Genomic DNA, 19035 nt, shown 5'->3' with positions numbered 1-19035 from the left:
CCCTCTGATTCTGAGATCTGTGGCATGGCTCTCTGAGTCTGAGATCTGTGGCATGGCTCTCTGAGTCTGAGATCTGTGGCATGGCTCTCTCAGTCTGAGATCTGTGGCATGGTTCTCTGAGTCTGAGATCTGTGACATGGCTCTCTGAGTCTGAGATCTGTGGCATGGCTCTCTGAGTCTGATATCTGTGGCATGGCCCTCTGAGTCTGAGATCTGTGACATGGCCCTCTGAGTCTGATATCCTTGCCATGGCTCTGTGAGTCTGGGATCTGTGGCATGGCTCTCTGAGTCTGAGATCTGTGGCATGGCTCTCTGAGTCTGAGATCTGTGGCATGGCCCTCTGAGTCTGAGATCTGTGGCATGGCCCTCTGAGTCTGAGATCTGTGGCATGGCCCTCTGAGTCTGAGATCTGTGGCATGACCCTCTGAGTCTGAGATCTGTGCCATGGCCCTCTGAGTCTGAGATCTGTGGCATGGCTCTCTGAGTCTGAGATCTGTGGCATGGCTCTCTGAGTCTGAGATCTGTGCCATGGCCCTCTGAGTCTGAGATCTGTGGACTGGCTCTCTGAGTCTTAGATCTGTGGCATGGCTCTCTGAGTCTGAGGTCTGTGCCATGGCCCTCTGAGTCTGAGATCTGTGCCATGGCCCTCTGAGTCTGAGATCTGTGGCATGGCCCTCTGAGTCTGAGATCTGTGGCATGGCTCTCTGAGTCTGAGATCTTTGGCATGGCTCTCTGAGTCTGATATCTGTGGCATGGCTCTCTGAGTCTGAGATCTGTGGCATGGCTCTCTGAGTCTGAGATCTGTGACATGGCTCTCTGAGTCTGAGATTTGTGGCATGGCTCTCTGAGTCTGATATCTGTGGCATGGCCCTCTGAGTCTGATATCTGTGCCATGGCTCTCTGAGTCTGAGATCTGTGGCATGGCTCTCTGAGTCTGAGATCTGTGGCATGGCCCTCTGAGTCTGAGATCTGTGGCATGGCCATCTGAGTCTGAGATCTGTGGCATGGCCCTCTGAGTCTAAGATCTGTGCCATGGCCCTCTCAGTCTGAGATCTGTGGCATGGCCCTCTGAGTCTGAGATCTGTGGCATGACCCTCTGAGTCTGAGATCTGTGCCATGGCCCTCTGAGTCTGAGATCTGTGGCATGGCTCTCTGAGTCTGAGATCTGTGGCATGGCTCTCTGAGTCTGAGATCTGTGCCATGGCCCTCTGAGTCTGAGATCTGTGGACTGGCTCTCTGAGTCTTAGATCTGTGGCATGGCTCTCTGAGTCTGAGGTCTGTGCCATGGCCCTCTGAGTCTGAGATCTGTGCCATGGCCCTCTGAGTCTGAGATCTGTGGCATGGCCCTCTGAGTCTGAGATCTGTGGCATGGCTCTCTGAGTCTGAGATCTTTGGCATGGCTCTCTGAGTCTGAGATCTGTGCCATGGCCCTCTGAGTCTGAGATCTGTGGACTGGCTCTCTGAGTCTTAGATCTGTGGCATGGCTCTCTGAGTCTGAGGTCTGTGCCATGGCCCTCTGAGTCTGAGATCTGTGCCATGGCCCTCTGAGTCTGAGATCTGTGGCATGGCCCTCTGAGTCTGAGATCTGTGGCATGGCTCTCTGAGTCTGAGATCTTTGGCATGGCTCTCTGAGTCTGATATCTGTGGCATGGCTCTCTGAGTCTGATATTTGTGGCATGGCCCTCTGAGTCTGAGATCGTTGGCATGGCTCTCTGAGTCTGAGATCTGTGCCATGGCCCTCTGAATCTGAGATCTGTGCCATGGCCCTCTGAGTCTGAGATCTGTGGCATGGCCCTCTGATTCTGAGATCTGTGGCATGGCTCTCTGAGTCTGAGATCTGTGGCTTGGCCCTCTGAGTCTGAGATCTGTGCCATGGCCCTCTGAGTCTGAGATCTGTGGACTGGCTCTCTGAGTCTTAGATCTGTGGCATGGCTCTCTGAGTCTGAGGTCTGTGCCATGGCCCTCTGAGTCTGAGATCTGTGCCATGGCCCTCTGAGTCTGAGATCTGTGGCATGGCCCTCTGAGTCTGAGATCTGTGGCATGGCTCTCTGAGTCTGAGATCTTTGGCATGGCTCTCTGAGTCTGATATCTGTGGCATGGCTCTCTGAGTCTGATATTTGTGGCATGGCCCTCTGAGTCTGAGATCGTTGGCATGGCTCTCTGAGTCTGAGATCTGTGCCATGGCCCTCTGAATCTGAGATCTGTGCCATGGCCCTCTGAGTCTGAGATCTGTGGCATGGCCCTCTGATTCTGAGATCTGTGGCATGGCTCTCTGAGTCTGAGATCTGTGGCATGGCCCTCTGAGTCTGAGATCTGTGACATGGCTCTCTGAGTCTGAGATCTGTGGCATGGCCCTCTGAGTCTGAGATCTGTGGCATGGCCCTCTGAGTCTAAGATCTGTGCCATGGCCCTCTGAGTCTGAGATCTGTGGCATGGCCCTCTGAGTCTGAGATCTGTGGCATGACCCTCTGAGTCTGAGATCTGTGCCATGGCCCTCTGAGTCTGAGATCTGTGGCATGGCTCTCTGAGTCTGAGATCTGTGGCATGGCTCTCTGAGTCTGAGATCTGTGCCATGGCCCTCTGAGTCTGAGATCTGTGGACTGGCTCTCTGAGTCTTAGATCTGTGGCATGGCTCTCTGAGTCTGAGGTCTGTGCCATGGCCCTCTGAGTCTGAGATCTGTGCCATGGCCCTCTGAGTCTGAGATCTGTGGCATGGCCCTCTGAGTCTGAGATCTGTGGCATGGCTCTCTGAGTCTGAGATCTTTGGCATGGCTCTCTGAGTCTGATATCTGTGGCATGGCTCTCTGAGTCTGAGATCTGTGGCATGGCTCTCTGAGTCTGAGATCTGTGACATGGCTCTCTGAGTCTGAGATTTGTGGCATGGCTCTCTGAGTCTGATATCTGTGGCATGGCCCTCTGAGTCTGATATCTGTGCCATGGCTCTCTGAGTCTGAGATCTGTGGCATGGCTCTCTGAGTCTGAGATCTGTGGCATGGCCCTCTGAGTCTGAGATCTGTGGCATGGCTCTCTGAGTCTGATATTTTTGGCATGGCCCTCTGAGTCTGAGATCTGTGACATGGCCCTCTGAGTCTGATATCTGTGCCATGGCTCTCTGAGTCTGAGATCTGTGGCATGGCTCTCTGAGTCTGAGATCTGTGGCATGGCCCTCTGAGTCTGAGATCTGTGGCATGGCCCTCTGAGTCCGAGATATGTGCCATGGCCCTCTGAGTCTGAGATCTGTGACATGGCTCTCTTGAGTCTGATATCTGTGCCATGGCCCTTTGAGTCTGAGATCTGTGACATGGCCCTCTGAGTCTGAGATCGGTGGCATGGCCCTCTGAGTCTGAGATCTGTGGCATGGCTCTCTGAGTCTGAGATCTGTGGCATGGCTCTCTGAGTCTGAGATCTGTGGCATGGCTCTCTGAGTCTGAGATCTGTGGCATGGCTCTCTGAGTCTGAGATCTGTGACATGGCTCTCTGAGTCTGAGATCTGTGGCATGGCTCTCTGAGTCTGATATCTATTGCATGGCCCTCTGAGTCTGAGATCTGTGCCATGGTCCTCTGACTCTGAGATCTGTGACATGGCTCTCTGAGTCTGATATCTGTGGCATGGCCCTCTGAGTCTGAGATCTGTGCCATGGCCCTCTGACTCTGAGATCTGTGACATGGCTCTCTGAGTCTGAGATCTGTGGCATGGCCCTCTGAATCTGAGATCTGTGGCATGGCCCTCTGAGTCTGAGATCTGTGACATGGCCCTCTGAGTCTGATATCTGTGCCATGGCTCTCTGAGTCTGAGATCTGTGCCATGGCCCTCTGAGTCTGAGATCTGTGACATGGCTCTCTGAGTCTGATATCTGTGGCATGGCCCTCTGAGTCTGAGATCTGTGGCATGGCCCTCTGAGTCTGAGATCTGTGACATGGCTCTCTGAGTCTGAGATCTGTGGCATGGCCCTCTGAGTCTGAGATCTGTGCCATGGCTCTCTGAGTCTGAGATCTGTGGCATGGCTCTCTGAGTCTGAGATCTGTGGCATGGCTCTCTGAGTCTTAGATCTGTGGCATGGCTCTCTGAGTCTGAGATCTGTGGCATGGCCCTCTGAGTCTGAGATCTGCGGCATGGCCCTCTGAGTCTAAGATCTGTGGCATGGCTCTCTGAGTCTGAGATATGTGGCATGGCTCTCTGAGTCTGATATCTGTGGCATGGCCCTCTGAGTCTGAGATCTGTGGCATGGCCCTCTGAGTCTGAGATCTGTGGAATGGCTCTCTGAGTCTGAGATCTGTGGCATGGCCCTCTGAGTCTGAGATCTGTGGCATGGCCCTCTGAGTCTGAGATCTGTGGCATGGCTCTCTGAGTCTGAGATCTGTGCCATGGCTCTCTGAGTCTGAGATCTGTGACATGGCCTTCTGAGTATGAGATCTGTGGCATGGCTCTCTGAGTCTGAGATCTGTGGCATGGCCCTCTGAGTCTGAGATCTGTGGCATGGCCCTCTGAGTCTGAGATATGTGGCATGGCCCTCTGAGTCTGAGATCTTTGGCATGGCTCTTTGAGTCTGATATCTGTGGCATGGCCCTCTGAGTCTGAGATCTTTGGCATGGCTCTCTGAGTCTGATATCTGTGGCATGGCCCTCTGAGTCTGAGATCTGTGGCATGGCCCTCTGAGTCTGAGATCTGTGGCATGGCCCTCTGAGTCTGAGATCTGTGGCATGGCCCTCTGAGTCTGAGATCTGTGGCATGGCTCTCTGAGTCTGAGATCTGTGCCATTGCTCTCTGAGTCTGAGATCTGTGACATGGCCTTCTGAGTCTGAGATCTGTGGCATGGCTCTCTGAGTCTGAGATCTGTGGCATGGCCCTCTGAGTCTGAGATCTGTGGCATGGCCCTCTGAGTCTGAGATCTGTAGCATGGCCGTCTGAGTCTGAGATCTGTGGCATGGCCCTCTGAGTCTGAGATCTGTGGCATGGCCGTCTGAGTCTGAGATCTGTGGCATGGCTCTCTGAGTCTGATATCTGTGGCATGGCCCTCTGAGTCTGAGATCTTTGGCATGGCTCTCTGAGTCTGATATCTGTGGCATGGCCCTCTGAGTCTGAGATCTGTGGCATGGCCCTCTGAGTCTGAGATCTGTGGCATGGCCCTCTGAGTCTGAGATCTGTGGCATGGCTCTCTGAGTCTGAGATCTGTGGCATGGCTCTCTGAGTCTGAGATCTGTGCCATGGCCCTCTGAGTCTGAGATCTGTGCCATGGCTCTCTGAGTCTGAGATCTGTGGCATGGCCATCTGTGTCTGAGATCTGTGGCGTTTTACCAAATGAACCCCACTCTCGCAGGTTTGGGCTATTGGAGGGTGTCTTACTCAAACAATACAGCTGTCATTTCAATTTCATCCCCAAGCAAAGCACGTTTTTTTGCCTAACCAAGCAGTTTTGTTTACAGTACACCGAACGCTTGTGTAGTAACACCAGTGTTAATTTAGTTTTTAAATTATTTATCATTTACTTTAAAAAAAAAATCGTAGTCCTCAGTCTTTGTCGAGGTGGCAGGTTTGTGTCAATTGTCAGTTGAAGTATGTGGTTTCACACAGCCATTCTCGTAACCAAATCAAATAAAGCAGTCATAAATGCAATGCACTCTTAGTTAAGTTGCTACCTCTCTTGCCTGTCCGTGTGCCGTGCAGAAGGGCCATTGCCCAACACATCTCTGATTGTACAGGTGTTTTTTTTTTCTTTTTGAGACCACACACAGCGGTGTTTGCATCCACACACCGCTGCCAACGCAGCACGAGCAGCTAAGCAAATGTGTTCACCCTCACACCAATATAACACTATGTAACACAATTTTTCTTCCTGGGTAGTAAGTGTTATTTCGTAATTGCTTATGCCCAAAAACTATATAAAATGGCTATTATTCCCCACAAACTTTGCTTTTGTGACCAGGACAGTGATATTTTGAAATTGAGCTATTTTCAGTGAGAAAACGGGCGAATTTGTGTCTTTTCGTTCACATAAAGTCAGAACAAAACAACGACAAGATATGAATCAAAATGAACATGCATTCATACAAAAAGAACATAAAATGACTACAAAAGATTTAGAAGTTAGTAGTTTTTCGAGATTTATGAAGATACTCTCATCATGTTCTCGTTATACTGTCCTTGGTTGCGGCACCTTGCTCTTCCGAGTACGCTCCCATGTTCTTGAATTTATCAAGATGAGCATCAAGGATATGGACTTTGAGGGACATCCTATAGCCCATTGTGCCGTAGTTCTTCACCAGAGTCTCAACCAGCTCCACGTCGTTTTCGATCTTGTGATTGTCCAGGAAGCCACGAGCCACTGCGACAAAGCTGTCCCAAGCCGCTTTCTCCTTACTAGTGAGCTTCTTGGTGAATTCATTGCACTCGAGGATCTTCTTTATCTGTGGTCCGACGAAGACACCGGCTTTGACCTTTGCCTCAGACAGCTTAGGGAAGAAGTCTAGAAGATACTTGAAGGCTGCCGACTCCTTATCTACAGCTCTGACAAATTGTTTCATGAGGCCCAATTTGATGTGCAGTGGTGGCATCAGCACCTTCTGGGGGTCCACCAGTGGCTCCCACTTGACGTTGTTCCTCCCCACAGAGACCTCGGTCCGCTGTGGCCAGTCCCGCCTGTGGTAGTGCAATGCGCCTTGGTGTATAAATCTTTTTTAGTACATTTTGTATTACTTTAGTATAAATACATGTTCATTTTGATTCATATGTTGTTTTCTGATTTTATGTGAACGAAAAGACACAAATTCGCCCGTTTTCTCATTGAAAATAGGTAAATTTTTAAATATCACTGTCCTGGTCACAAAAGCAAAGTTTGTGGGGAATAATGGCAATTTTATGTACTTTTGAGGCATCAGCAATTAAGAAATAACATTACTACCCAGGAACAAAAACATTTTTATTACACAGTGTAATCAGGTCAACCAATCGGTGAAACGCAATACATATTTTCGATGTCCTTATAAAGGCAATTATTGTGTTTGTTCTTCAGTCGATCACGCTCTCTTCTCTGGTGAGCGGCAGTCTTTAGTCATCATCGTGCTCAATGATTGCATCCGCTCACAGTCACCGCTGACGAAAATAAAATAAGCAAACCCCACTGCTGGCGAATTTGGTGAGTGATTTGTCAACAACATGAACGCTGCTGCATAACAGCAGCGATGTGTTGGGATTCGCGAGACGAGTCCGTTTTGTGACGAAAGCGTTGTTTTGACATTACAAATGTTGAGGAAAGCAGGCGTGGTGAGTTTAATAAAAACAAAAAATAGCATGATATTAAAACGGGTTTTTTTGAAGAATGACACATTTTGTGTTCCCATTTCTATTCTCTATCCTACCCCCAAATGATCGTCAAATGATTTCCACTTACATCATGTCGTCAGTCTCACGGAATCTCCATTCCCAACTCACACAGTGAGCAGGGTAACACGGCGTGATAGAGAAGACGCCTGTGTCATACACACGACTTCTACACTGGCCACAATGAACACACACACACATCGGCACAGCCACCGTTTATATGCCCCACAAAGAGTGTCGGTTGCAGGTACATCAAACCAAATTGTTGTTTTTTTTCTTATTAATCTTGTTTACCCAGGAAAGGCTTACTCAGCTATTTTTCAGTGTGTTCCTGTCAAGTCTTCTGAGCAGAGCGATAAGATTGCTACGTCCATTACAATTGAGTAATTTGAACAAATTGCAGGCAATTGTTTTTAACATTTCTGAAATTTGCACCATTCATGCCAGCACACAATGACCTACTCCTTGCAAATTACATAACGGGATCTTTAACGTCTACTGCTTTTAAAGACAATAAGCCTGTGTTATTAACCAAGGGCGGCTGCTGGAATCGAACCGCGAGCTTCTGCAAACAAGCGGTGCACCCACTACTACGGCTAACCCATGACTCTGCCACAAATTAATTCGCATAACTTTAAATAAGCCGAATTCACTGAAAAGATAACTTTATAACGATTGTGTATTTTTGCAAGCAGTAAATGGTTATCAGTGCTGAGACTATCTACACTTAACAAGTCAAAGCAAGTATATTTTATTTTTGCTTTAACACGTGGCGTCTTCCTGGCACCAACCCGCCACTCAAAGCCTCTTCAATCGCAGGTGGCTGAGACCTGGACGCAAACCCAGGTAACTCAGTCGTGCTGGCACATTGCTCTCTGAATTGGCGTGAGCCACCTGCGGAAGTCGAACAACCGCACCGGCAGGAACCGCAGCGTAATGCCCTCTCTGCGTGTGTACGAAAACATCAAACTGATGGCAAAATATTTGCATATCGGAGCCAGTACAGAAAGCAGGTTTCTGGCCCGTCTTGTACATAGTATGATAATTCTCTCCTCCGATGAGCAGAGAAGGTGTTTTGTTCTCGGATTTCTGTTTTCCTCAAGGAAATCAAATTGAGCCTTACTGGGGGGGGGGGGGGGGGGTTTGTGGGGCATACCCTGGGTAAAAAAAAAATCAGGAATTGTAGAACGTTAACACTATTATAAAATAAATGTGAAAATGGAGGTGGTCATTCTAAAGGAATCATGCAAATTGTACGAGCCTTCACATGTGTGGAGTTTATGTTTGTAAACACAGTTGGCAACGGAAATAAATAATGGTAGTTGCTATAGTTTTGTAACCTGCTGCAGGTTAGTCACCTTTAAACAGCCAGTGGATGAACCTGTAGAGTGGCATAGATGTCGTTTTGATATGGTGTATGGATTATATGAGGGAAGTTTATCAATGTCTCAATCACTCTTACGTATGATTGTTATATATATATGTTTTATTACGAGCAACTCGTGTTGTGTAACTTTGGTGGTGGTGGGATTAAATTGAACCAAATGTTGGAGTGTTGTTTCAAAGCACTCTGGTTATGCAAGGATGCAATGCACACGATGACCTTAATTAAATTCTGCAAAGTGCCCTGTTTGTGCTGAAGTTGAAACCTGTGGAGGTGCACAGGACGATGAATGTCCTCGCATGGATATCAGGGGACACCGACGGTGCTGTCCGTCGCCTCCTGTTCGCTCGAGCGTCCCGTGAATAATGTTCCCATTCGGAAATGGATTGGCTCTCAATATATATGTATGTTTAGTGAGCGACTTCCGAGACACGACGTGCAGAGGGCTCCTTATTTATTTCTTACACTTACAGGCACAATCACTGGGCGACATATATGTATATGGGCTACTCATAGCTGACCCATCCGTACAGCCCCATCGTCGGTGTCCAACTATATAGCTGGCTAACGATGGGAGCCATGTGGAGGATCGGTGATGCGGCTGGACGATGAAGAAGAGATGATGGCGAAGACGGCGACGGCAGGCAGGTCCCAGACCCCACGACAGCGCCGAACCTTCGGTCACGTCCCCCCTATATACTCCTCGGCTTGGCCAGGCCCCGCTTCCGGCCACGCCCCCTTCTAGATCCTTCGAGCAGCTTCCTGGAGCTTCCCGACTGACCCAGCCTTTAACCTTTGGCCCAGTTATGCCCCCCTTATAATTGGTATTACAGTAGAACCTCGGAGATCGAACGCCCCAGAACTCGAACAATTCGGTGATCGAACAAAATTTTCGACCATTTTTTGCCCCGGACATTGAACAAAAATTTGGAGGTCGAACAACTGGAAAGAACCGGTTTGGGTGGGCCGAGACTCGTAGCCAGGACGACCGAGACAAAGGCGAATGACCCAGTTTACGCGTAGCTCTCGTCCTTTATCACTGTAAAGTTCCTGCCCCCCAATACGACTCCTCCCATCCAGCCCATGGACCAACAGGTAATTTACAACTTAAAAAAAAACTCTACACGAAAGCCCTTTTTCAAAGGTGGCAAAATGGGCTGAGTTACACAATTTTGTAGAAAAATATCATCCAGATAAGGCAGTAGCCAGCAGAGCATGCGATTTTTATAATGATAATGCACTGAGTAATTTCAGAAACATCTTAAAGCGGAGGCAAAAACAATCCTCTCTTGATCAGTTTTTAGTAAAAAGGCCCTCAAGTGAATCACAGTTAGTGCTCGAAAAAAGGCAAAGAGAATAAAGAACCCCAGAAGGGCAGTTGCCCAACGTGTTTATGGAGGGGGACTCCCCTTCCAAGCAACACTGACACCTCCTCCTCCCCTCCTCACCACCTTCCACTCAAGCCATCCGCTCTCGTTACTACAGGTAAAGTGAAGTTCAATGTTAATTTATTCTATTAATTATAACTGTGTTTCTTGTTTTTTGCATGCTTTTATATACTGTACTGTATTTTAATATTGTAAACTTTGTGTAAAAATGGCCCATAATAGGAGCTTCCTTGGGTGGGGAACAAATTAATGCTATTTCCATTCATTCTTATGGGGAAAATTGATTCGGTGTTCGAACAAGTCGGTGTTTGAACACGATTTTGGAACGAATTAAGTTTGATCTCCGAGGTACCACTATTATATAACGCACCCATACCCGTGAGTATCCCTCCTTGTCAACAGATGGCACCCTGTCATTACATATGTGTAGTGACGTAAATGAAGTCCCTATAATAGTTAGCGCCAGCTACTGTCATCAGAGTGCAATTGCAAGTCTTGAGCCTCTCTCTGGCACCGGAGCAGCTATGGCATGGAAGCGGGCCCTAGAGGGCATGGTTCGGAGAACGGTCAAAAGAGAGGCATGTGAGGACATGACAATCTGGGTGACCCCGAGAGGGCACGTGACTGGCATAAGGTAGCGAGGGGGGTCAAAGTGGGCCCGAGGGACATGTCATGCTCCCACGAGAACCTTCTGGTGAGTTCCAGAAGGGGCATGCCTGAGGGCGGAGCGAGACCACGCTCGGCAGCTTAAAGCACAGGTCCCGAGAGCAATCGTGGCTGTCTCTTGGAATCAACCCGCCGGGCTACGGCTCTTCGATCTTCAGTCGTCACGTTCTGCATCGTGGGTCAGGCAGGACGTTCCTGTCTGACCCGGTTATGTAGCTACCCTGGTTGGGTCTAGTTAACTCAGTGTGTGTTATGCAGTTACCCTGTTGGGGTGTTATAATAAATGTGTTGCCTCCCAGTTCAAGTGTGTGCCTCCGTGAAACCCACTACATATATGTTGAACTTTTTTCTCACCACAATACAAAATGACATAGCTGTGAATAAATGTTTCCATACATTTTTACACGAAGTCTGTTTTCTTTCCTCCTCTCCATGTCCATTTCCTATTTAAAATTGTATATTTGTTGGTCTCTTTCTACCAAATAGGATTCTGTAAAAACAATGGCAATGTTTTGGTGGAAGGAAACAGAGGCAGGCAGAGGATGACCAAAAAAAAGATGGACTGATGGAGTGTAGGAGGCATTATAGTCTTCCCTCGTTATGCAAGAACTTGCTTTCCGCAATTTGGCGATCCGCAAATCGCATCTGGAACTCTACATGACTGCGTCGAGAGAGAGAGAGATAAAGTGACAAGAGAGATAAAGTGATGAGATATAGTGATGAGAATGTGATGCGAGAGAGTGATGTGAGAAAGTGATGAGATAAAGTGGTGAGCTTAACAGATAAGAACATCTCGAGGCTTTAGAAGTATCGACTACGCGTTCACGATATTCGTAGGCCAATATCATTATCCGCGAAATTTGCTGTTCACGAGCATCTCCGGGACGTAACCCATCGCGATAACGAGGGAATACTGTAGACTGGAGAGGGACTCTATGAAACATCAGCATCTGGTGGTATATGGTTGCCAACAGTCAGGGCTTGATTACGTTTTATGGGCTCCAATGTGTTTTAGTTCTTGAAGTCCCCCTTTATAAATTAACCTCCTTCCCTTCACTGTTTCATCACGACCCATGCAAAACGCTCCATTATCATTCACCTCTGTTATTAACGTTTTTGTTTCTTTAAGTGTTATATATTAACCCGAGAGCAAAATTTAAGTTAAGATGATTTTTTTTGTCACAAAACGGATAGTAGTACACATCGTGACGGTAGGGCTTTGATTACCAAAATGAAGCGATAGGATGTATCGCTTCATGTGGTACTCCCAACCTCTTCCCCCACCAAGGATCGGACTGTCACTGCCAAACGTTGTGTCTCTGTGGCAGTCCCCAGCCATCTGTGATGCCATCCCCGCTGCACATTCACAGCAGCATTTAATCTCTAGAAATTACGGTCACCTACGTCTGTGAAATATTGTGCGCATTACAAATTGCCTGTTTATCATTATTATTATTGCGTGTCACAATTATTAAGCCGCTGTATATTTGTTTTTGGAGGAGGTACCCCTCAAAGTCCGATGTCCTGAGCTGCAGCCCATGAAGCCCCTGCGTTAGTCCAGCCCTTACAACAGTGGAGGGCTTTGCCCATAAGTTATTAGACCCAAAAGCTTCCACGAAGGAGCTGGGTGCGAAGGGCGTGAGGTGTTGATGTCATGGTTCATTCCGTAACTATCACAGGGCACTGCATTCGCCCCTGTTGGTCGGTGATATCACAGAACTAAATGTGAGATTCATTTGACACCTTATTCACTATAGGGTTACTGCACTTACCCTAGAACATGGATTTTATTGATTAATGTTTGGTCCTTTTTCCCAATTGACTTCAAGGGTGCTCTTGATGTTTTGCCATAAGATGAAAAAATCCTTTTGGAAATCACAAATAGATGTGCATTCGAGATTGGCCCGCAGAAAATATATTTGGTAGAATTCCTCCACTTAATAAAAGCCTTCAAGAGACTTTTAATTCTATACACACAAGATTGTTTGTTGCCACAAAACAGCTAATATATTTAATTATCAGAACTAGAATTGAGCTCAATCTAGTGCAAAACCAAATGTAATACGGTGGCTTTTTGTGCAGCATTTGGTGAACGGGCTGTGACCACCATCAACACATTACATTTGAGGGCTCATATTAATCACAGGTGGGTGTCCACGTTCAAACTCAAGATCTCAAGTATTGGCAGTTTCTACAGCAATACTGATTAACACGTGTACAACACATACACACGTTGCACCGTAAAGTCTCGAGTGGCAATAGCCTATACTATAATACACTCATATTATTTAAGTAAGATAAGATGGTAAAAGCATTGACAAGATTATCAACCACATCCCTTCGCAGACACCACGGTCTCTATTCAGAAAAATAAGTGACAGGTGGCCATGTGTCTGAGTGATCAGAACCCTGCTGAACTTCTGGATTTGATACTCTTTGGTTCTATTCGGTAAAGTCACGCAGGTAAAAAAGAAAACAACAAAAATCACGACGTTTCGGCCACAACACAAGTGGCCTTCATCAGGTGAAGGGACCGTACTGTCCAGAGGACAGCGTTGGAGTGAAGACAGCCAAGCCCAGGTCGCGTCCTTAAAGCTGTGTGAGAGGAAACAAACGCCTTGACAAAGGAATTAGTATAAAATGCTGTAGAGGATTGGCTCGGGGGGGGGGGTTACAAATGTTGGTGTGAAGGGAAATAAGCTGCTGTGAGGCCCCTTGACAAAGGAGTTTACATATCAAACAGGATAATTTAGCATTGAAATAGCTGAGGGATTAGCTTGTGACTGGTCACAGAAATAGCTATGTTAAAGTCAAAGCCTACACATCCACAGAGGCACCTAGTACATGGACGCCAAAGGGGCTGCACTACCCAACTATCATACAGTAAACCGATTTCAATCGACTGGGTTTCAGCTGCCAGTGATTTAACCAGGTTCTCGGGTAGAGCAGAGCTAATGGAGCGCCATAGCAGAGAGATGTTGACTATCTCGCCTGGTATACAGGAGGTCGTGGGTCCGATCTCGACCCTGACGCATGTATATTTGGGGTTTGCATGTCTCTCTCTCCCCGTAGTCGCGTGCATTTGTTGCCAGGCCCTCCGGTTTTTACTTCGACATTTAGAATCAACATCACGCGTTTAGAGTTTTTGGCTGCTATAAATTTCCACATGTGATAAGCCACTTTGCTGAGCTTTTATTTGTGGTCAGGCCACTTCTGAAAAATAGTTCTATAGCTCAGTGGGCCTTACCTGGTAAAATGAGAGAAATGTTGTTTAAATAGTTTGGTCTCAGTCTGGTCAGAAATGGCTTTTTAAAAAAACATGCTATGAAGTTAAATTTTGACTTTAAACTTTCGTTACTGCAGGAATTCATAATCTTTGGTTCTTTCGGTAAAGTCATGTAGATCGCAACACAAGCGGTCGTCATCAGGCAGAGAGAAAAGGGGGGTTAAGCCTCTAAATGCAACTGTTTATAAAGGTTTCAAATGGGCATAGCCCAAGTGTCAGAAGGAGTGGGGGACAAGAGCCGCGGAGAAGCATGGATGGACGAGCTCGAGCTGAGCGGCGAGTGGTGTAGCCCAAGTGTGTCAGCAGCATGGGCGGGGCAGCTAATGTCAATGTAGGAGAAGACAACGGGGGCCAGAGAAGGGGTAGATATAGGAGGAGAGAGAGAGTGGGAGAGATAGGGGGGAGATAGATGGGGGGAGAGATAGGGGAGAGAGATAGGGGGAGAGAGATGGGTAAAGATGGGCGGCATTGCGCCTTGCTCCACGCATCATCGCTGCTGATGGTGGAGGTTGACAAGAAATTACAAATCAAGTCATGATCCAAAGTGGTTGATGACATCTTTCCAATGATTGCTGAGTTTATAACCCTCTTCTCGGTTGAAATTGTGTCTGTGCCTGTATATATGGATGGCTTCATGAACGAATCTTTGTTCATCGCCAGTAGGCTGGCAAAGTGCCATCGTCTTGGAGAAATACATTTCGTGTGAGCCAGCCGCATTAAAATAATGGTCAGCTATGACAGAGGTATTGGTCCTACCGTGTTTCAAATCTGCCTTATGTTTATGAACACTGTCCGAGACATGTCGCTGAGTTTCAACCTCCACCGTCAGCAGTGTGGATGCGTGGAGTGAGGTGCAATGCCCCCCATCTCTCCCCCTCCCTCTCACCCCTACCTCTACCCCCTCTCTCCCCCTATTTCTACCCCCCTTCTTTCTCCCCCTATCTACCCCCTCTCTCTCCCCCTATCTCTTCCCTCCCTCTCTCCCCTACCTCTACCCCCTCTCTCCCCCCTATCTCTACCCCCCTTCTCTCTCCCCCTATCTCTACCCCCTCTCTCTCCCCCATCTCTACCCGCTCTCTCTCCCTATCTCTACCCCCTCTCCCCTCCTATCTCTACCCCCCCTCTCTCTCCCCCTATCGCTACCCCCCTCTCTCTCCCCCTATATTTACTCCCACTATATTTACCCCCCTCTCTCTCCCCCTATCTCTACCCCCCCTCTCTCTCCCTATCTCTACCCCCCTCTCTCTCCCTATCTCTACCCCCTATCTCTACCCCCTCTCTCTCCCCCATCTCTACCCCCCTCTCTCTCCCCCATCTCTACCCCCTCTCTCTCTCCCCTATCTCTACCCCCCTCTCTCTCTCCCCTCTCTCTCCCCCATTTCTACCCCCTTATCGCTCCCCTATCTCTTCCCACCCTCTCTCTCCCCCTATCTCTACCCCCCTTCTCTCTCCCCCCATCTCTACCCGCTCTCTCTCCCTATCTCTACCCCATCTCTCTCCCCTATCTCTACCCCCCTCTCTCTCCCCCATCTCTACCCCCTTATCTCTCCCCTATCTCTTCCCACCCTCTCTCTCCCCCTATCTCTACCCCCTTCTCTCTCCCCCCATCTCTACCCGCTCTCTCTCCCTATCTCTACCCCATCTCTCTCCCCTATCTCTACCCCCCTCTCTCTCCCCCTATCTCTACCCCCCTTCTCTCTCCCCCTATCTCCCCCTCTCTCGCTCACCCTTTCTCTACCCCCCTCTCTCTCTCTCTCCTCCTATCTCTACCCCTTCTCTCTCCCCCGTTGTCTTCTCCTACATTGACATTAGCTGCCCCGCCCATGCTGCTGACACACTTGGGCTACACCACTTGGGCTACACCACTCGCCGCTCAGCTCGAGCTCGTCCATCCATGCTGCTCCGCGACTCTTGTCCCCCACTCCTTCTGACACTTGGGCTACGCCCATTTTAAACCTTTATAAACAGTTGCATTTAGAGGCTTAACCCCCCTTTTATCTCTGCCTGATGACGACTGCTTGTGTTGCGATGGAAATGTCGTGAGTTTTTTTTCCTATTTTCTATCTACGAGACTTTACCGAAAGAACCAAAGAATATGCTATGAAGTTAGTTTTTTGTTCCACATAAGCTGGCTAAATTCTACCTCAGAGACGTACTTTCTCGCACTGCAGGTCCTATGGGAGAGTGCATTTCCGAGTGTGTGGATGGAAGACAATCACTTGAACGGATGTCAGGGGTTCTGAGAAATGCGTTTTTTTCTTGTGGGCCGTTCTCTGAAGCACTCACTCACTACTCTGCAAGAGTTCTGATTGAACACTTAATATCACAACATGCAGACTGTAGCACAATTGGAATGCAATTGGGAACAAAGGCACAATGTGTACTTTTTGGCAGGGCATGTTGACAGCACAAACACTTAGGGAATCCAATTGATGTATACAATATCTATTTGATGATAATGGCAACGTGTCAAGGAGTCATGTGATATTCATCATACGGTTGTCACCTTCTCACCAAGCTGCTTGGCAATGGTCTTGTAGCCCATTCCAGCCTTGTGTAGGTCTTCAATCTTGTCCCTGACATCCTTGGAGAGCTCTTTGGTCTTGGCCATGGTGGAGAGTTTGGAATCTGATTGATTGCTTCTGTGGACAGGTGTCTTTTATACAGGTAACAAGCTGAGATTAGGAGCACTCCCTTTAAGAGTGTGCTCCTAATCTCAGCTTGTTACATGTATAAAAGACACCTGGGAGCCAGAAATCTTCCTGATTGAGAGGGGGTCAAATTCTTATTTCCCTCATTAAAATGCAAATCAATTCATAACATTTTGACATGCGTTTTTCTGGATTTTTTTGTTATTATTCTGTCTCTCACTGTTCAAATAAACCTACCATTAAAATTATAGACTGGCCATTTCTTTGTCAATGGGCAAACGTACAAAATCAGCAGGGGATCAAATACTTTTTTTTCCCTCACTCTATATAGATCTCCAATAATTGACAGCAATTTGTTTATCAACTGCTGGATGAAGGCCTCTGCCACTTCTTTTGGTCATGGGGAGGGTTGTCTGATTACCTTTCGCCATGCTGGTCAGTGCAGGTTGATAAGGGGGCGAGTCCAGCTGTGACTCGCCATTGGTGTTAGCCGTGCCCACTTCATCCCCCCCCCCCCCCCCAATACATCGACTTGTGCGTACGTGCACAAATAATGAAAATAAAAACAACGACGATTTGAAAAGCACCAGAACATAGCGAAGCTCTTCCACAAAGTGCAAGGATGGAGTGGTGGTGAAGTGGTGCATGATGTGATGTCGTATGGAGGAATAGCAAAGTATTTTCCCAAACATCATAGAGCCAATTTTTCATATCCGATCAAGAATTTCGAGAGATGCGGAGTGAATTTCCAGAGATGTTTTCGGGAAAAGAGTGCAACAAAATGTGGACAGGTGTTCACTCGGATGCCCCTTTCATGCGACGCTGTTCACCGCATTCGCACTGCGAAGTGGCCTTCAATCTGAGGAGGAAGTTGAAACTTTTTCAAAGGGGGTGGGGGCGATCGTCATATATAAAAAAAATCAAACGTAGTTACATTGGTAAATATCAACAAAATACCAGTGGTTTCCGCACTGCCCTATGAACCCAGTCACCTGAGTTGTGTTCTCTGAACACGGCTGACATCAGTGTGCGAGTGAAGCTCGAACCGGTTCGAGCTGCCCCCCAAACCCCCGACCCCACTTGACGGTACGGCAAAGCGCGGTCAAACAACCCAGCAGTGGATTGACAGTGGGCACGTGTTTAAATGTAGATTTTTTTTTCCCCTCACACAAACAAAGTATGTCCCGGGGGGTAGGGTGTTAATTTATTCTGGAATTCATAAAAAACAGAAGAGCTAATGATTGATTTGCTTAAGTATCATGCCACGACAGCCTGATGCTATAGAACACACCTAAATCTTGATTTAAAGCTTTCGTGACTGCAGTAATTCATATTCTTAGCTCTTTCGGTAAAGTCACGTTGAAGGGAAACAATAAAATAATAAAATTTATATAAAACAATAAAAATTCTCACGACGTTTCGACCATAACACAAACGGTCATCATCAGGTGTGAAAAACCAACGGCAAGAAACACACCTGATGATGACCGTTTGTGTTATGGTCGAAACGTCGTGAGAATTTTCATTGTTTTATATATATATTTTATTATTTTATTGTTTCCCTTCAACGTGACTTTACCGAAAGAGCTAAGAACACACCTAAATCTCTCATTTTCTCGAACGCGTCTCGCTTCTCGTGCCCTTGAAACCCTCCCCTTGCCGTGGCCCCCGGGAAACTCGCAGCTCAGACGGCCCTGCAGCTCGCCGCCTCCAGCCGCAGGAATGCGCTGGGCGCGTGTTTAGGCCAGGACTCGTGGTGGCTGCTGTGACTTTAAAAAAAACACAAGTTAAACACTTGCCTTTTTATCTTGTACAGCGTGCCTGCAAAAGTGCGAAACGACCAACTCTGGGATTCTGAATACGGTATTGTGTGTGTGTGTTATACGCGTGTATATCACAACAACAAGCTGATTAAATGATCGGCATACAGACAACAACACCGTGGATTAGCCATATAAACTGCTATTTGGGCAAGCACTGTTCGCGAACGCCTATTAGGGTCACGACGTCGCACAACCTGTGATGTGGTCAGCACTCCTCCCGACCGCCTTTGTCTCCAAAATTCTCACGTTTACACACTGCACAAGGTGCTCATTTGAAGCTGAGTCAACCCAGAGAACCCCCAGGGACCAGTTTAGGTAACCACCGCTAATGTTATACCCGGGGGAGGAAATAAAATTCGCGCCACCAGGTTTCTCGTGCAGAGCACCAACCACTGCGCTACCATTCCACCCAGACACGCACTTTCACGCATGCATGATGGACCGTGATTAGTGCTGAAATGTATACCGTAGCTCTTCCTATGCTTACCTTTCATATACTTTGCACTCCTATCGTGTGCT

Source organism: Petromyzon marinus, chromosome 33 (genome assembly GCF_048934315.1).
Source record: "Petromyzon marinus isolate PM22_M1 ecotype Great Lakes invasive population chromosome 33, UKy_Petmar_22M1.pri1.0, whole genome shotgun sequence".
In the NCBI taxonomy this organism is placed as follows: Eukaryota; Metazoa; Chordata; class Hyperoartia; order Petromyzontiformes; family Petromyzontidae; genus Petromyzon; species Petromyzon marinus.
This window is presented reverse-complemented; position numbering follows the sequence as displayed.